The 17,374-nt window shown below is 43.9% G+C and overlaps 1 long non-coding RNA gene across 1 annotated transcript; it reads right to left on the minus strand.

Annotated features, from left to right (window-relative positions):
* Window positions 1–2,988: 2,988 nt before the first annotated feature.
* On the minus strand, window positions 2,989–13,506 carry LOC125088759 (uncharacterized). Its single transcript, XR_007123782.1, has 3 exons — window positions 13,390–13,506; window positions 3,834–3,937; window positions 2,989–3,293 (listed from the first exon to the last, which is right to left on the minus strand). It is a non-coding gene; the product is annotated as an uncharacterized LOC125088759 (long non-coding RNA).
* Between the last annotated feature and the right edge of the window lie 3,868 nt (window positions 13,507–17,374).

Here is a 17,374-nt window from a genome sequence, read left to right on the forward strand (position 1 = left end):
AAGATATGACTCCAAAGGCAAAGGAAACAAAAGTGAAAATGAACTTTTGGGACTTCATCAAGATCAAAAGCTTCTGCACAGCAAAGGAAAGAGTCAACAAAACAAAGAGGCAACCCACGGAATGCGATGTGATTTTGTTCAGAACACTTATCACCATGTGAAATGATTTTTTCCTCCTCTGTGGCACATTTGTTGTCTTCTCCGTCATGGTTTCTCTCTGGTTTGTGGCTGTGTCTCCAAGGCACAGAGGAAGAACAGGGAAAATACCCCACTCGTTAAAGGATGCTGCCCTGAGTTCCCCTCTTTCTTTCACTTAGCTCGTCTGAGTCCTTACCATGTACTGGCCGTTACCCTAGGTGCTGGGTGGATGAAGCCTCTGTTGGGGACCTTGCCTTCTAGAGAGTGACTAGCAGTAGGCATGTGTATATATACTCAGGGCTTTCTACAGTGTATTGAATGTGGCCTCTAAACTTTCCAATCATACTCAGCTCAAACCTTGCTTTTGTAGCTCATGAAGCCAACATTTCTGGACTTTGAATTCCCCTGGGGCTCAGCACTTCTGGAACGCTAGTTGGAGTTCCTTCTGTCTCAGTGGCTTTGCTTCTTTGGTCCAGTCTCAGGCCACTGCGGTCATTTTCTCTGGGTGAAGTAGGATCAGAGATAAGGGGCCACTGTGGGGGCACAGAAGGAGCCCTGGACATGGAGACCAAACACCTGGCTCCCAGCCCAAGGCATGATGCTGTGTGGCCCTGCAGGGTCACCTGTACAGCCTTGAAGGGTCACCTGCTTTGTTCATACCTGCCCCAAGGCTTTTTCTCAAGCCTGATCTGTTGTTTTTGTTTTTGACAAATTACTAATTTGCTACAATCACTATTCTTACTCTCATTACTAATTCGGTGTAATTTGCTAACTTGCGAGTCTTCAGTGCCTAGAATAGTGGTTCTCCAGTTTGTCTGCACAGTAGAATCACCCAGAAATCTTTTCTAATTCCCCAAACCCAGGCCAGGACAGGTGGATCTCAGTCTCTGGTGGTGAGACACAGACAATAGTGTGTTTTGAGGTTTGCAAATATGCAGGCAGGTTTGGGGATCATTCACTTAGACTAGAGGTTGGCAAAATTTTTATAAAGGCCTGAGAGTAAGTATTTTCAGCCTTGAAGGCTATGTGGTCTCTTTCACAACTGCTCAACTCCATGTGGTCGAGCATGAACGTGGTCATAGACAGCACATGAATGGAGGAACATAACTGTATTCCAATACAACTTATTACTAGAAGCAGGCAGGGGACCATATTTGGCCCCCCAGGTCACAGTTTGAGGACCCCTGGCCTAGAACAGTTTCTGGCACGATATCTATCAGTTGGGAGAATGAATAAATGTAATAAGCATTTAATAATCACCTACTATATATTCGGTTCTATGCCGTGTGCTGGGATTTAAAGAACGTGTACCCTGTCTGGTTGGGGAAACAGAGCTGTAAACAAATAATCAAAATGCAGTGAGACAGACAAAGTAAAAGATGTATGAGCCAGCCGCCAGGGAGGCCCAGGGGAGGGAGGAACCAATTTGGCCTGTGGGATAAGGAGGAAGTCAGGGAGAGCCTCCCAGCAGAAAAGACTTTTAAACAGAGTCTGGGAGGAAGGTTTTCAGTCTGACTCCTGGCTGCCAGGAATAGAGATCCAATCAAGTTACCGCAAGAATGGAAGGAGGCTGTTTTCCCTCTCAGGCCCAGTCTAGTCTGGATGGGGTCTGTGGCAGCCCTGAGCCAGACCCTTTCCAACTACTGTCTTCTCTCTGGGTTCTTGCTTTAGTTTTCTCTCTTTCTCAAGAACTATATGCACGACCGTATAGAGCACATGATGGTAAAGAACATGAGCTTTAGAAGACACACTTGGGACATTAATTTCCTTTTCTGGGGAACAGGGAGCATCACAAACTTACTTCAGAGAGTGTTTCTGTGCAGCTAAAATGAGGGAAAACATGCAAGGTAGTTGGGACTGTGCTTGGCACCTGTAAACACTCGAAACTGTGACCATGACCCCAATTCTTATTATCTTCACTATCACCAATCACTTCTTCTGTTTGTTTATTGTTTTGGCCTCCTCATAAGTTCTCCTGGCCCTGCAACCGTCTAGCCCCTCTGTAAATGCCACCTTCTACTTCAGATCCTGCCCCCTGCCAGCTCAGGCTTTTCATGTCATCCGGCTGGCCAGGTATCCATGCCCCAGCTCACCAGGTTGCCTCTGAATGGACTTCCCTTCAGTATGAGGTCCCCCTTGATCTAGTCCCATGGTTATGAGGAGGGTGCTGACACACAGGTGGCTGTTTGGGCTGGGTCTGTCCCCCAAAGAAAGGGCTGCCTGGGGGTGACAGGTTGTGACTACTAGCACAGAGGACTAGTTGGGGAGAAGGTCCATCAAGGGAACTCTGTGAAGACTGTGGTCTCCTTGCACTCTCCTCTCCTTCCAGAGAGCCTGGGTTCATGGTCCTAGCTCCATCAGATGCAACGGAGGGGCTCAGTGTCCCAACCTCTGCAGCCCTGTCTGGGCATCCTGCGCTCTGGAAACCGGCTCACCCTGGGTGTTAGTTAGCCAGCCATGCGCGTGAGCCCTGGCCCGCTGGCCCAGCCCTGCAAGGGACTACCCAGCCCCCAAAGAAATCAGTTTGGAGTCGAGTCAGAAGGTACAGCCCAAGGACTGTCAAAGCCTTTGTTTGTTCCCATCTGCGAGCCCGGGCTGCCAAAACATATTGGGGGTATAATGAGAAATAACGGAATCAAAATAATGTCAAGGAAATAAGTGCTGAAGAGGATAATCAACATCCTTTCTGAATGGATTTCCTGCCAGGGAGACGGGAGCAGAGGGAATGTTTTACCCCCGGGGCCCAGGCAGACAGTGGTCCTGGAAAGGACAGGAAAAAAAAAAAAAAAAAAAAAAGATCACTTCCTGGAAGAGAGTCTTTTAATAGTTCTTTGAAGAAGGATGCAGGAGCAGCCAAGGCACGGAACGAGTCCTCTGCTATTGGGGTGTCTCCATTCACTCGGCGCTGGGAGCCGAAAACCCCTCAGCCAGGAGCAAGGCCACAGAGCCGTGGCTGTCCTGGGAGCCTCCCTGGGTTTGGCACCTTGGCAGGCTGCATAGCATCTTCAGTTTCCCACTGGCTGAGGGAGGGTGAGCTTCTGGATGGCTGAATGGAGGTAGGTTCAAGTCCCGGCTGTGCCACATGCCTGACCTGGGGACTTAGGTAGGCTTCAGACCTCTTGTAACGCTCCCTTCCTCCCTAACAAGTGCACATCCTACTTTGTGAGTAAAACAATTGTCAGTAACGACATTCTTAGACACTGTGTGGCTGTCTCCGACTTAAATGATCTAATCCACGGAAGCACAGCCCCTTTTAGGCAGGTCAGCCCATGCTCATCAACTCTCTTGCTTACTATCCCCTTTGTTCTCTCTCCCCATCTCTCTCAGCGTCTCTCTTTTATCAAGAAGTGTTGCCTTTTCAGGGAATGGGGGTCACACTGTCCATTAGACACCTAGGGAGGCAGATAAGGACAGGACACCTGAAAGTCCCTGCTTTTCCATTCCCTCCCCTTGTTCACCATTCCCTGAACATCTCCTGAACACAGAAGCTGGCCTGGCTTCCTACATGGGGGCCATAGGGGGCAGAGGCTCCCATCCAGGGCGGCCCCGTTTCCCTCCCTGCCCTACTTTTCTCCGTGGTCTAACCACAGGTGTTTCTTTCAATCTTGTATTGAAAAGGCTGCCCCTAGTTTTCACACCATTTCCTGCCACTTCATCATCATCATCTCAACTGCCATGAAATAAAATCTTTTCACCTTAATCCAAATGGACTCCGAAGGGAGTCCTTGTGGAGTCTGTTGCTCCCTTCGTGTCTCTGGCTGTGCTTCAGACCCTGGGCCCCTCAGCTCTGTGCAGATACCTAGGGTTAAAAGTGTGAATAAGGCAACTACCATAATAAAATAACTGGTAGACCTTCTCCTAAGTGCTCTGCACGGCTCATTTAATTCCCCAGCCATCTTTGAGAGGCGTGGACTTGTTGATCCCATTTTACCAATAAGGAAGCTGAGGCACAAAAAGGCTGAGAAATTTGCTCGAGGTCTCAGAGCACTGGGTTTTGGAGCCAAGGTTTGAGCCCATGTGGCTTCTCTCCAGAGACTACAGGCTGAACCACACACTCTTTTGAATGAACCCGACCCTACCCCTCAGTTAGCCCACAGATGAGAGCAAAGAGGGCGAGTGTTCCGGGAGCACGGCTGCATGGGACAGCCAGGCCAGTGGCAAGACAATACACTCTTGTCCTGCAAACATGTGCATATGTGAGACAGAAACTGTAGCTAGAACCTTCCCTGATAAGCATCTCAGGGCAAGCAGGTGGCCTTTGAAAGACAGCGCGGGAATGCCTGGGGTGAGCAAGCCTTCCTCCCGCAGAAATGCACTCCCCTCCCCCCCACCCCGCCCTGCCACACAGTCAGGCCTGAAACAGCCCTGTGGTCCGGTGATCAGATGATCATACGGAACAAGGACAATTAATTTCTCTGCCCCTATCTTATCTCCCAGATCTCACAAGCCATTTCCAAATTCAGTTTCTGGTTCCCCGTTCTCCAGCACCAGCAGCTCCGTGGCAAGAGTTCAGAAATGTATAATTCCGCGTGGCAAGAGCACACTCCAGGGCTGAATGCTGAGTCCATGCCGGTTTTTCATAATTGGTTTTCAGAGCAGCCTGTTCTGTGATGTGTAATTGTTAGCAGTTGTAAAAAGATAACTCACATTTTTAAAAGCTTAAAGCTTGCTCTGTGCAGATAAAAACTGTGACAAATTATGTTCTGAAAAATCATAAAAGCAGAGAGAGACATGTTAATAACCAAAGGTGGCGTTTCATTTAGAGGTCAGCCAGAGCTATTAAAGTGGTCAGGAATTTCAAGCTTTGGCAGTAGTGATTTGACCATATCACTTATCTCCTCCAACCCATGCCTAAGTATCTCCCTCGGTAAAAAAATAATCCACAGACAGTAATGCAGGAGGTCAGGGGAAACTGGGGAGAAATGCAGTGTTGCCAAAATAAACCCAGCTTTCAAGGAGAGCCGTTCGCGTGGGCCCAAGCCAGTTAATGCTCCGATGCCCACAGTGTCGCCCCCAGTATTTGGGAATGGGCTCATACGCACAGCCACTAACACATGTCTAGGGACACACACACACGTATGTGCACACACACACACTCCACGTGAAGAGCCGTGTGAAAGATTTTTCTGCAAAAAAAAAAAAAAAAAAAGGTGGGAGGGGGGATGATCTAAAGATGTGATCACCTAGGTGATCAAGACAGACAAGTGTGTAAAAGGCCATCTGGTTTCCCCAAACTTAAAAAAGGTGGGGCTTTTTTTTGTTGGTTTTCATTAGCCAAGGTCAAGGCAAGTCCAAAAGAGGAACAATCTGTAGCCGGGGGGAGAGGCTTCCCAGGGGTAGGATAGGAGTTGGATAGCGTCTGACCATTGAGTGTTTGGCAAAGAAGAGTTGCCAGGCTGTTGGTGGAATCCTTTTCCACGTCGGCCTCCCAGCCTGTACCACCACAAGCAGACACGGGACGGTCTCATGTGTGGTTGATTTTCTAAATTCAAAGACTTTTTGGGAAACAGATCCAGATTCCATGTCCTCAAGATTCAGATTGAAAGGGTCTCCCTGTAGGACAATGATAATAAGGCTGGGTAGGAAAACCATTCTAGAACATGGAAAAAGCATGAACTGCAAGTCAAGCTGGCTGAGTTTTTGGCTCTGTGACTAATGAGCTGGGCCCTGCTAAGCTAGTCGCTCCACTTTTCTGGGCCTCAGTTTTCTCACCTGTGAAATGGACAGACCCCGCTCCTAGTCTCCCTGAGTGTGGCAAGAATGTGTGTAGAAGACGCTAATGCTGTGCTCTGTGTAGACAGCATATTCCCCCTGGCCCTGTCCTCAAGATACTCTAAATTTTCTGTGTTTCTCTGTCATGTAGAGATGAGCGAATTTCAGTCATTTAGGAAATCACTCATTTTGTTCATGCCATTTTATTACCTATTGTTTCTTGGAGAGCAATAAGGAAAAACAAACAACAAAGGCTTATAGATGCAGAGAGAGAGCACTGTTCTGATAAGCTGATGCCTCAGAGTTGTTTGGCTTTTAAAATAGATTTAATACACATTCAAGAGAAATAAATGACAAAGTGGCCTCTACTTGTTGAAGAAAAATATTGTGCGTGTTGTATATAGCTTCAGAAATGTTCACGCTGAGGATTTCCACTCGAGCGGGGTACTGCATGGTGAGGAATCCATCTAAGAGCAGACAGTTGGCTTTTTAAATATCAGCATGACTTACTTTTACTATAATGTAGAAATTATAATAGCCAAGAAAGATGAACACTCCGCAAAGGTTATAAAATGCGTGCTATTTATCCACGAGCCGGACCAGCATGCGTAACTTGGGCAAATATATGTAGCTGAATTTAATACATTATATATGAACATAATTATGCATTTATTTATTTCAATTCCTCATAGATCTTCTATATCACTTAAGCACTGAGAAAGGAGAAGGAACTGAAAACAGGAGAGCAGGCCCTATAATTTAGTTCCAAATCTAAAATGGATTTTTTAACAAAATGATGCAGAAAGCTTGAGACAATCTCATCACATCACAAGCTCACTGTGTTTTCGCCCATTCACGAAGAAATCTTTACTATTTATTATTTGTTTCCAATCAACTATGCACTCTGCTAACTGGGAAGTCACTGAATAAAATTTCTGCCCTCGAGGGATTTAATTAATAGGAAATTACCTATATTTCTTCATTGGAATTCTCATGTGATGAAGGGAGTGTTCTCTAATGCTCTACCTTAACTATTTGGCTTCACTTAAGTTACCAGAATTGGTTATAAGCAGCAAATGTTATGAGTAATATTCCTGAATTATGAATATTTGTGATAGAGACATTAGAACTTTGGTCTGTTCTCATTATCCCATTTAGACATACTGTCCTCAAAGATCTGGGCATATACAGGTGATCAATAAGTATGTATTATTACATTATTTGTAATAAAGATTGCACACACACACACACAGCTCAGAGTGAGTGCGCTTATAACCATTGCCTTATTCAACATGCATTGGCTGTTCATGTAAAATGGCGATCCAGACTTAGCGTAATACTAAGATGAAACTAATAACTTCCCATTGGGACTCATGCTTTGACCTGGTGGTTTTTGTTTTTCTCTTATAGTGGTAGATGTTGGGATCTTAAAGATGGATTTCCATCTAGCTAGGAAGGCTATAAATAGATATGAGAAAGAGAGCCTCGCTTGGCCCTCCGTGCATTAAGATGACTTTCTGTCTCCTCCACATGCTTATAGGAAAGGTTAGAAGTGCAGAGGTAGGGGATGGCTAATCGAATGGAAATGCTTGGTAGCATCTGGTGCCCATTCATGAAAGGTACCACCATTCTGTGGGTCACAGAGGAGAGCGGCCTTTGCCATTGTTGTGTGCTACTGGCTTCTAGAATGATTAGTGGAGAACATGCTCACTATAATGGAAGATAAAATAACAAAACCCAAAACAGCAGGTGTGACATTTTTGAAGAGATATTTACTCTGGAGAAAACTGCTTTCAAAGCCATGGGGCGTAGTTAAACCATTGAGTGGCTAAACAGCTGAGCTCATATCCAGATATAAAACTAGATCAGCTCAGCAGTGAATGTATGTCTTCGAGAAAGCTCCATGGGCTCCTGGAGCCTCACTTTCCCCTTCTGTACAATGAGGTTTCTAATCACACCAAACAAATGGAGTATTTATTTATAACACTTTATAATAATCTCTCTGATTGAAACTCTGCCTTCTTTTGGCTCGAAGGATGTTTGGTGGCTTGTCCCCTTCTATCTCACCTTCTGAGAGAGCCCTCCACAACCTCATTATTGAATAGCTCTTCCCTATTATTCTGTTTCCCATTCCTCCTTTTTTCAATCTTTTCACTTCATAATTTGATTATTTTACATAATATAAATTATATCAATGTCTATAATTTATACTTATTTATCTGCTTGATGATTTTCTTTCCTCTCCCTCTAAACTCTAAGCTCTGAGAGCAGGCTCCTCATTTCACTCCCTCAGAGCTTAATAAAGAGTCAGGCACCTAGTAGATGTTCAAGAACTATGTATTAAATACATTAATGCATTTTAAAAAACCAAACTGAGACTAGAGTGCATAAAGTATAATCTTACCTTAAAGACATAACAATACATGCTTGCATATATTAAAAGAGAAGATTTAGGCTTTTTGGGGTTTCATTTCAACCTTTTCTCAAATTTTTTTTTCCTAACAGAACATATAGAGTTTAAAATTGAAAAAAAAATAAGCAGCAGAATTTTATGCATAAAAAATGAAATGAATTTTAAACCTTTAGTTGAGCAGAGACAAAATTCATATTAGAATTGACAGTCTGTTAATCACTATTCTTGGTGTAATCCAATGAGCAACTCTGTTCCCTTTATAAGTTAAATTGATTCATACATATTGGCAAGTTAGCTATTTCCCTCAAAGGGAGTTGAATTTATTTGGGCTGTATATTAATATCTTATTATCCTTCTTATGCACCAGTGACATGATCATTATTTCATCTTGTATGTTTATTAGAGTAAATGCTTTTGGAAGGGGAAGTTGAAAAAAAAAAAAATCCACCCATGCTCAGCAATCTTTGTAGGCAGATACATTTAAAATTCTGCTCCGTATTTTGGTGGTAGCTCTTCTCTGCACACCTTCCCTGACTGTGTCTCCAAGATGTGTTCCCAGAAATCCACAGCCAGAACATATTGTTTGAAAATGACTCCAGTATATTCTTCAGGTATTTCTTTTGTGCCATGGTATAAGATGAGGCTTGCCTTAGAATTTTGCTTGCAGGATCTGCTGTCATTGATAGACAGCTGGTCAACCCCCAGTTGGAAATACACTCAAATAATCTTATACATGGGTCATATTTATATGTTGGAAGTTGGGAAGGTGGACAATGGCAACGGGTTGATCTTGGATGATTGCAACCCAGATAGACTTACAGTAGTTGGGTTGACTCTTTTGCCAATGGAATGACCGTCTAATTGGACCCCGCCAAGTAGATGCCAATTAGATGAGTCCTAGTGCCTAGTGCAAAAGAAACATCCTTCTGACCTCAGGAGCCTTGAGCAGTAATGTGAGTCTTTAGTGAGGCTGGGGCAGAATTATTTTTTATCCCACACAGACCACTTTACTTTTCCAAAGTCCTCTCGTCGTGTCAGCTGCTCCCCATTCCTCCTCCTCTGTTCCCCTACAAACTCTAGCCCACCTTTTCATCCTCTTCCCAGCCCTCTGATCTAGAATGCCTTTCTGGACTCCCTCCATTTACCTTCATGGGTAGCTTTGCTTTGCTTGCTTCACAGTAAAGTCTGCAGCTTTACTGTGAGCAGAGAAAGTGAGCTAGAGACTCCTCCTGGGAAGATCAGGGAAGGGGTGAGGCTGGGGTTACATACACTTTAGCCTTCTTGTGTCTTTCATGATGATCATAGATGCCTGCTACCTGCATTGACTAATTTGATTCTCCCTATTTTACATATGAGGAAGCCAAAGCAATCGGAAGTTACTGCCCAAATCATACAGTCAGGAGACTGGGTTGGGGTTGAGCTAAGTCCTTAGCTAATGGCCTCATCTTGCCTCTCTTGATGAAAGTAATCAGAAAAAGAAAAATCTAGCAGATGGCACCACTCAAGGGTTTCAGACCCATCTTCAACTGCTGACCAGGAAACAAACTAGGAAATTGGAATCGTGGCTTGGTTCCATGAAGCAGAAGTTCTACTGGTAAAACCAACTTCAGAGTTGGAATTTGATCTCGAACTGGAAGGGAGAAATTCAAGAGTCCGCACAGTCTCCTTGTCAGTGGGTTCAAATCTGCAAAATCCCAGGGAGTCATCTTGCCTCCTGGGAGGAGGTGACGTGGGTGGTTACAAAAGACAGTTCTGTGGACATTTGAGAGCTGTGAGACAGGAAAGTCATCACAGAAAACATAAACTAGAAGAAGTCTTCATTCTGTCTGATCCAGACTTCTACAGGCAGAACTTCCTTCTAAAAGTACCTGCCATTTCTCTCCCTCTGGCAAAAGAGAACTTGCAACTCTGTGAGGAGATCCCCACCCTCATCAGTGCCCCAGACCTTTCACTGGCAGTTTATAATTTCTTTTTTGAGTAGGTACCCTCTAGTACTTAGCTCCTACATGTTAGTCTCACCTTCCTTCTCTAGAACCCTTCGAAAGTACAAGACCAGGCACTTTACAAAATAAGCATTCTCTTGCAGAAGGGGATGATTGAGCCTCCCACCTTTCTTTCTCCCATCACCATCCAGGAATCTTAGCCAGAGCATCCAGCTGGGATGGCATTCCAAGTTTAATGCCGGTGAGAATTCAAGATGCAGCAGAGACTCACTTTTGCACAGGGACTCCCAAACACTAATTGGCACCCAAATCACTTCAAAAGCCTGATTATAACCTGGATTGCTGAGTTCCATCCCAAGGTGTCTAATTCAGTGGGTTTCGGATATCGGGGGTAGGGTGGGGGGACAGGTTTTCTTCTCTAACATGTTTCCAGGTGATTTTGATGCTGTGGTGCTAGGATCCCACTCTGACTACCACTGCCTTAGCTGTTCAAGATCTGATGACATCTTGGTACACTACTGTTCCCTGGGCTCAAGTCCCTTTCGTGTAAAAGATCTTCCTTACTTGGAAGAATGTCACTCCTGAATCTTTACCTCTCTAAGGTGAACAACTCCGGTCTTTTTTAAATGAGGCTCAGATGGAATGCTTTCCTGAACCCCTTCCTGCTCTGGGCAGCCTCATCTGGGTTATACAAGCCAGGAAGGTCCCTCTCCCTTAGTCTGGCCTAAGACTAAAACACCGGATTTATGTCTCATTGCTCTTCTATTGTCAGGGAGAACTTTTGCCCCTGGGCTTTTTATCATGAGTAGCTTTTCAGGCAGGACCCTGTAAATCTCATAATTTGGAAAAAATAAAGAAAAGCTTTTGATTTCAGTGCTGTAAGACTTGACCCATGTATAGAGTCCTATCTTAATGTTTTAGTCTCTTGTTTTAAGCTTTGTAAATCTTTCTGGACCTTATAAGTCACCTAGCTTTCTGACTTTTTCATTTTGTACTGGCTGCATATTTAATGAGCGCATCTCAAAGTCCTTATTTAAAATAATGCACTCAAACAGGACCAGCCCAAACACCTATAGATGCTTCTCTCCAGAAAGAATGAATCCATAAGGATCTCTGAGTAAAGTCAAGTAGCTGCACATCCTCAAGTTCTTCCCATCCATTTCACATTTTTCCTTCTTGTCCTCAGTTATTTCTTGAGGGACACCATCATATGCCTTCCTGAGACCCAAACATAATTGTACTCCATTCTCTCCTTGAGATACTAGTTACCATTTTCTTTTTTCTAAAATCAACTTGGTAATAATCCATTGTTAGATCATGCAAGTATGCAGTCACCATCCTGTGGTTTCCAAAATCTGTTGTCTCTTCATGTTTTGGGTTTGTTTTTGTTTTGGTTTTGGTTTTTGAAATAAGACATTTGAAAATCTGGTTTTCTTCCCTTCTCCCTTTCCTTTTGATCTCTTGAATTTCCACCTGTGAATCTTTTCATACTCTCAGGATATTATTAATTTTATGGATTTAGGGATTTGAACCATCTCAAATAATCACCCAGAATGGTTAATGGTTTCTTTATCTCTTGCCTTCACCCCACTCCCACCCTACTCAAAATTAAACAGAGTTTTAATTGTGGTTTAGGTACCGCTTCCCATCTGAACATGTCTTCCTACTTGAGAAGTCTAAAGAAAATTGCAACACACCCGTTCTCCAAATGTCCCTTTTGGCTCACAGTTCATCCATATACTACACACATTATCCATGTATGCATTATATATTACTTCATCCCTTTTTATGGGTGAAGAAACTGAGATATTGTACATGGTGTGTAGTAGAGATTTAGTAAATATTGAATGAATGAATGAACGAACGAACAAATACTGGAGTATAGGTCCAGGGTCCAGAATGCCAAATCCCATCCCATTAGTAATATTGTGCAGTGTTCCCACTCTGATATGGTTGCATCCCATTACCTAACCCACACGCTAGGCCATTTCTTTTTTTGCTCTTTGTCTTGCTTCAGACCTCTATAGAAGTGCAACATTTCAGCAGTTTGGCATCTTCAACTTTAGCCTTTTCTGAGCTATTATGTTCAGGCCAACAAAAGTGAGACCATCTGCAACATGGGGACTTGTTACCTGTGTTTGGGGCGAGAGAAACCAGTTGAATGGATAATTGCAATTAAAAAATCTTACCACTACTTCACCAGTAGCACAGCTCAGGGTAGAATCTTTCCTACTAGTCTATAATGATACATTAGTGTGTCTCCGGATTTAATTTTATATTTAAATTAATTAAAATTAACATAGTTTAAATCCAGTTCTTCCATTTCAATTGCTACTTGTCAATTGTTTGATAGTGGCTAGCAGCTTCCTTATTGAACGACCCGGATATGGAACATTTCCATCCTTGTGGGCAGTTCTATTGGACAGCTCCAATGTAAAATCTCTGCCTATGCATTCTCCATTAAATCAGTCAAAGGGGTAGAGAGGAGCAGGTTTTCTTGTCGGAGGGTGATTGTTTTGAATTTCCCTAGTAGGATTAGACACTAATTTACCAAACGAAACTCCTAGATGAGCTGGAAGAAAAATGATTGAGTTGTGTCTAAAAAAATGAAAACCCACTGACATGTTGATATTCTAGGCTGGCGACTTTGCTTGTGGCATTTTGGAACAAGATTCAGAATCAGGAATGTGTCACCCAAGTTGAAAGCTCTGCTGTAAGAAATGTCTCAGTTTGACCTAAAGTAAGTGGAAAAGACAGGGCAAAGGAAGAGGAAGCCAGCGGAGGATATCTGAGTGATCAGTGGTACCCTGTCATACCACATTTGACGTCTTAACAGGAAAAGGGGGCTGTTGAGCCAGATGTGGGTTAAGGGAGGAAGTTCAAACCTTTCCCTCGTCTTCATTTTGTTTTTCAAGGCACAGGTTGAGTTCAAGAGCTCTGAGTTCAATCACAGCATATCCACTCTGCAGAATAACAAGCCAGTCAGGGCAAACGTGTTCTCCAAAGCAGCCTCTGCCTTTCTCAAGAGCAGAATGAAGGCAAGGCTTCCAAGCTGCTGAGAAAGATCGGAGCCAAGAGGGAATCTCTCTAAGAAAAGATCGCCATCCGCAGCCACGTCACCTGTGTTCTAACTGCTGAGGTAGAGCAGGGCACCCCCTGGGGAGAGCGACAGCCCCCACAAACCTGTCTGACTCTGCTTGCAGGAGGCATGGCAGGGGCGTCGTCTCTCAGCGCGTAGGGCTGTCCGCCTCCAGAGGTGGCTTTCCGCACAGAAACACCAAAGGAAAATGCCGTGCTTCAGCCTTCAGGAGTCCCTACTAGCCAAGCAGCTGTTTCTGTGCGGGCTTCGTTTTCCTCCCGTTCTGTTTTCCCAGGGTAACTTCCACATCACAAACACACTTATCTGGGTTTCATATCAGCCTTAAAGTATGGATCTGTTTTCCAGACTGACCGTCTGACTGTCTGACCTATGGTTGTTTGCTCTCACAGAAATGCATAATATTACCCTTGTTAAAACCACAATTAGTCTAAACCCTTTACAGGAAATATCGGTTTGGTAAGACGAGAGATACAGTTAATAGGAAGTCACATGGTTCGGAGGGAGAGCGGGTGAACGTGGCTGATGGGCAGGCTCTCTACTTATCATTGATCTCCCGCAGCAGCTGCCAGCTACCAAACGCAAAGGTTAGCATGCACCCGTGGCCTCCATTCTGCCTAGGGGGGTCAGAACAGAAGTGAGCGCACCAGGCCCGGCGGCCGAGGGACTTCTGAGTGCAGCTCTGGTCCTGGAACTAGAGGCTTTTGGTTGAGAGACGCGTCCACAGCGCCTTCCCATCCCATCTGAACTGCAGGCGAAGACCAGAGCAGTTGTCAGTCTTCAGGCCACCTCTATCCAACCCCACACTTGTTAGGCAGCTTCAGTTAGGAAAAAAGCAAGTCACTGCACAGATGAATACCAGGTCGGAGTAAAACAAGAGCTGTAGGGCCAATGGCTAATGTGTGTGCAGCTTCGGATTGGAACTGTTGCGTGGTTCTGCCATATATTAGCTTTGAGGCTTTAGCCTCAGTCTCCCTATCTGTATAATGGGGTTGATGCTGCATATGGGGAGTATGTTTAGTTATTGGTCTGCAGCAACAGTGCTCAGAGCATTTATCATACTTATTTTGTTGCAGATACACTACTAAAGATGCAAGAATCAGAAGATAGGACCATAGGAAGAGCAGTTAATGGGAAGAGAAATAGTCTAAGTAGCCAGGCAGCCAAGACCAAATGTCTTCCTCCTTTTGAGTTTCTGTTTCTTCCTCTCTCATGTAGATAAGAATGCCTCTGTCACATTGCTGTTGGATGAATTATGTGAGGTCACTGTTAGCACAATCCCTGCTCCCCAAGAAACATTCAGTTGCCACTACTATTGTTAATATTATGACTCTTAGAATTATCACCCCCCATGATGCCCACAACTGTCCTTGAAGTTGGTGGCATTATTCTGTCTTGTAGACAAGGAAAGTGAGGAGTCACCATCAGTGAACAGCTGTCATAATCAGTGTACTTATCGTTTCAAATGGAGTTCTGCTGGAAAGCCCAAGTTGCATTTAGCCACTGTGGAACAGACTTTTGAGAGCTGTCAGCCAAGATGAAGTAGTAAGGAAATAAAGTGGTTGGGCCAAAGGAACATTAGCCTAGAAGGTCCTCTACGTATTTTAGAGGTTTGACTGCAAACCCTTCACTGCCTCAGAAGAGTGCATGCTCCTTAGATCTGGGAGCAAATTAGAGACATTGGACCTGTGTTTTGTTTTTCTTTCACAGCTTTTTCCACAACCTCAGCCTGTGAGCTACTCCCACATGTACTCAGACTGTGTCCCAGTGGTGTCTCTGAGCTCAGACGTGCTTGCTTCTTGCCACGAAGTGGGGCCTCAGTGAGACACCCCCCCAGCTGACAGGACAACAGCTCCTCAAGCCGTTGGTCTTCTGCTGTAATAATGCCCTGGTGGACATTCAGACCCAAGATGCACCTTCTTCCTTGCCTCTCCTCCCTCCAAAAATGAAGCAGGAAGAGACACGGGGCTAGACTCTCGGTCCCTGGGATTAGCCACTTTCATTTATCCAGAATGATCTGTTTCTTGCATCTAGGATAAAACCGTCCCTTAGTCAAGAGATGCTAAAATTCAAAAAAAGTTTAGCTGGAAAGTAAGAGAAAATATAACATAATTTTGTGTAGGAGTACCTGAGCAGAAGTGGTGTGCCTATGTTCTCAAGCAGTGTTTGCTAGGGGTGTGTGTGCATGTGTGTGTGTGTTTGCACTTAGTGCCTATCCAGACACACACCGCTGCTGCTCCTACATCTGATCCTGCCCAGATCTTAGATATACGGTTGCCCGGCAGTTCCACATTGGGCAACTTGTACATAAATGCAATGACAGAACATGACATCAGCAAGGCAGCCATCCCCAGACTGTAGAATAGGGCTGGCAGGCTCGGGGCCAGTATCCTAGTACTCTGTGTCACCATCCTGGCAGGCACTGCTAATGGACAGGGACACTCTTCCACTCTAGCCAGGCTCGGCCTCACTGCTCAGCACTGTTGTCCGGGCACACACGACCCTTCAGTGGGAGCTGGCAGGCCAAAGTGCAGGCTGTTTGGTCTCACCCTTCACCCTGGTGGAGAAACTCCTCATGCCCGGTCTGTGATCCAGGGTACATGTTACTCACATTATCTTAAAATCATTACCAATCATTTAATTTTGTCACAAGCTGAATCTGTTTTTTTTTGTTTTTGTTTTTGTTTTTGTTTTTTTTTAATAAAACTTAGAACTCCTCACAAGGAGAAAATCATATTCTATGGGACCAAGCCAGGGCAGTCGTCCTGAGACAAGGTCTTTTTTTTATTCACTTGAGTCTAAATTAAAACAGGTATTGACCGTTTATAAATAGCAACTAAAAATATGTATACCAGTTGACCCAATAATTCTATTTCTGAGATTCTGAACTGAAGAAAAAAATGTTAGTTCAGTAAATTCCTTATAAGAAAAAGTTATTCATTGGAGCAGTACTTTTAATGCCAGTAAAAGTGATCTAGATGCTCATCAGTAACAAAAGAGATAAACAGTACCTAATCATTTGATTTACTACCATGTAGCAGCTGAAAAATGTACTTAGAAGATGTATGCCTTAAAAAATAAATGTGAAGAGACTTGGGGATATGAACAGGTATATACAGTGATCACCTCTGGTGGACAGATCATGGATACATATTAATTCCTTTATTCTGGTTGTCCCTAATGCTAGTCTTAATAATGGATGATTATATTGCCCTAAAATGACTATGGAAGTGTCACATACAGAGAAGTGCTCAGCTCATACGTGAACCATTCAGTGACTTTTAATAGAGCTAATGTACCTTGCGTGTTCCAGATCAAGAAACAGAACAGCTTGGTTTTGCTCTGGTTTTGAATTTTATAATAATGCAATTGAGAGTTGAACACTTCTTCCCCATGGACTTCTTTCTCTTACTGTCGCACTTCTGAAGTTTAGCCGGGTAGTTGTGTTTAGTGACAGGTTACTCATTGGCATTGCTGTGTGTCGTTCCTTTCCAGGACTGCAGCTTTGCACAACTGGTGGACTTTCCCACTTTGGGGCTGTTCAGTTGCAACGCTTCTGGCTTTTGATGAACATATCCGAACCTTTTCTGTGAGGGTGTATCCAGTAGTAAAAGTCCTGGGTCTCAGGATAACAACTTTTCCACTGCACAAGAATACATAAGTTAGAATACAGCAATATTTAAAACTCCCATTTGTCAAAAGCAAAAACAGAGAAGGTTCAAGAAATCCAGATCAGGATAGAAGCTCCCATATTTTTTGGGTAATAGACCCAAAGAAATCCTAGAATAAAACCAAAGGAAAGAAGCAAACGTCCAAAAAACAAACAAACAAACAAACAAAAAACAGGAAAAAAAATGAAGCCAACTAAACTCAGCCTAACTTAAAGTGAGATCCTAAATCACTTGAAGTAATAACATTTCTGTTTCTTTGCTCTGTTTTCTGTCCCAGAGAGTTGCTGTGCTATTCTCCCAGGCAATATCATTATTTTGAATGGATTCTGCTGACAGGTTTCTCAGGACACAAAAACTGAGCTATCACGTTGACTTGTTTTTCCATTGTGAAGGAGTCATT

Source organism: Lutra lutra, chromosome 17 (genome assembly GCF_902655055.1).
Source record: "Lutra lutra chromosome 17, mLutLut1.2, whole genome shotgun sequence".
Lineage (NCBI taxonomy): Eukaryota > Metazoa > Chordata > Mammalia > Carnivora > Mustelidae > Lutra > Lutra lutra.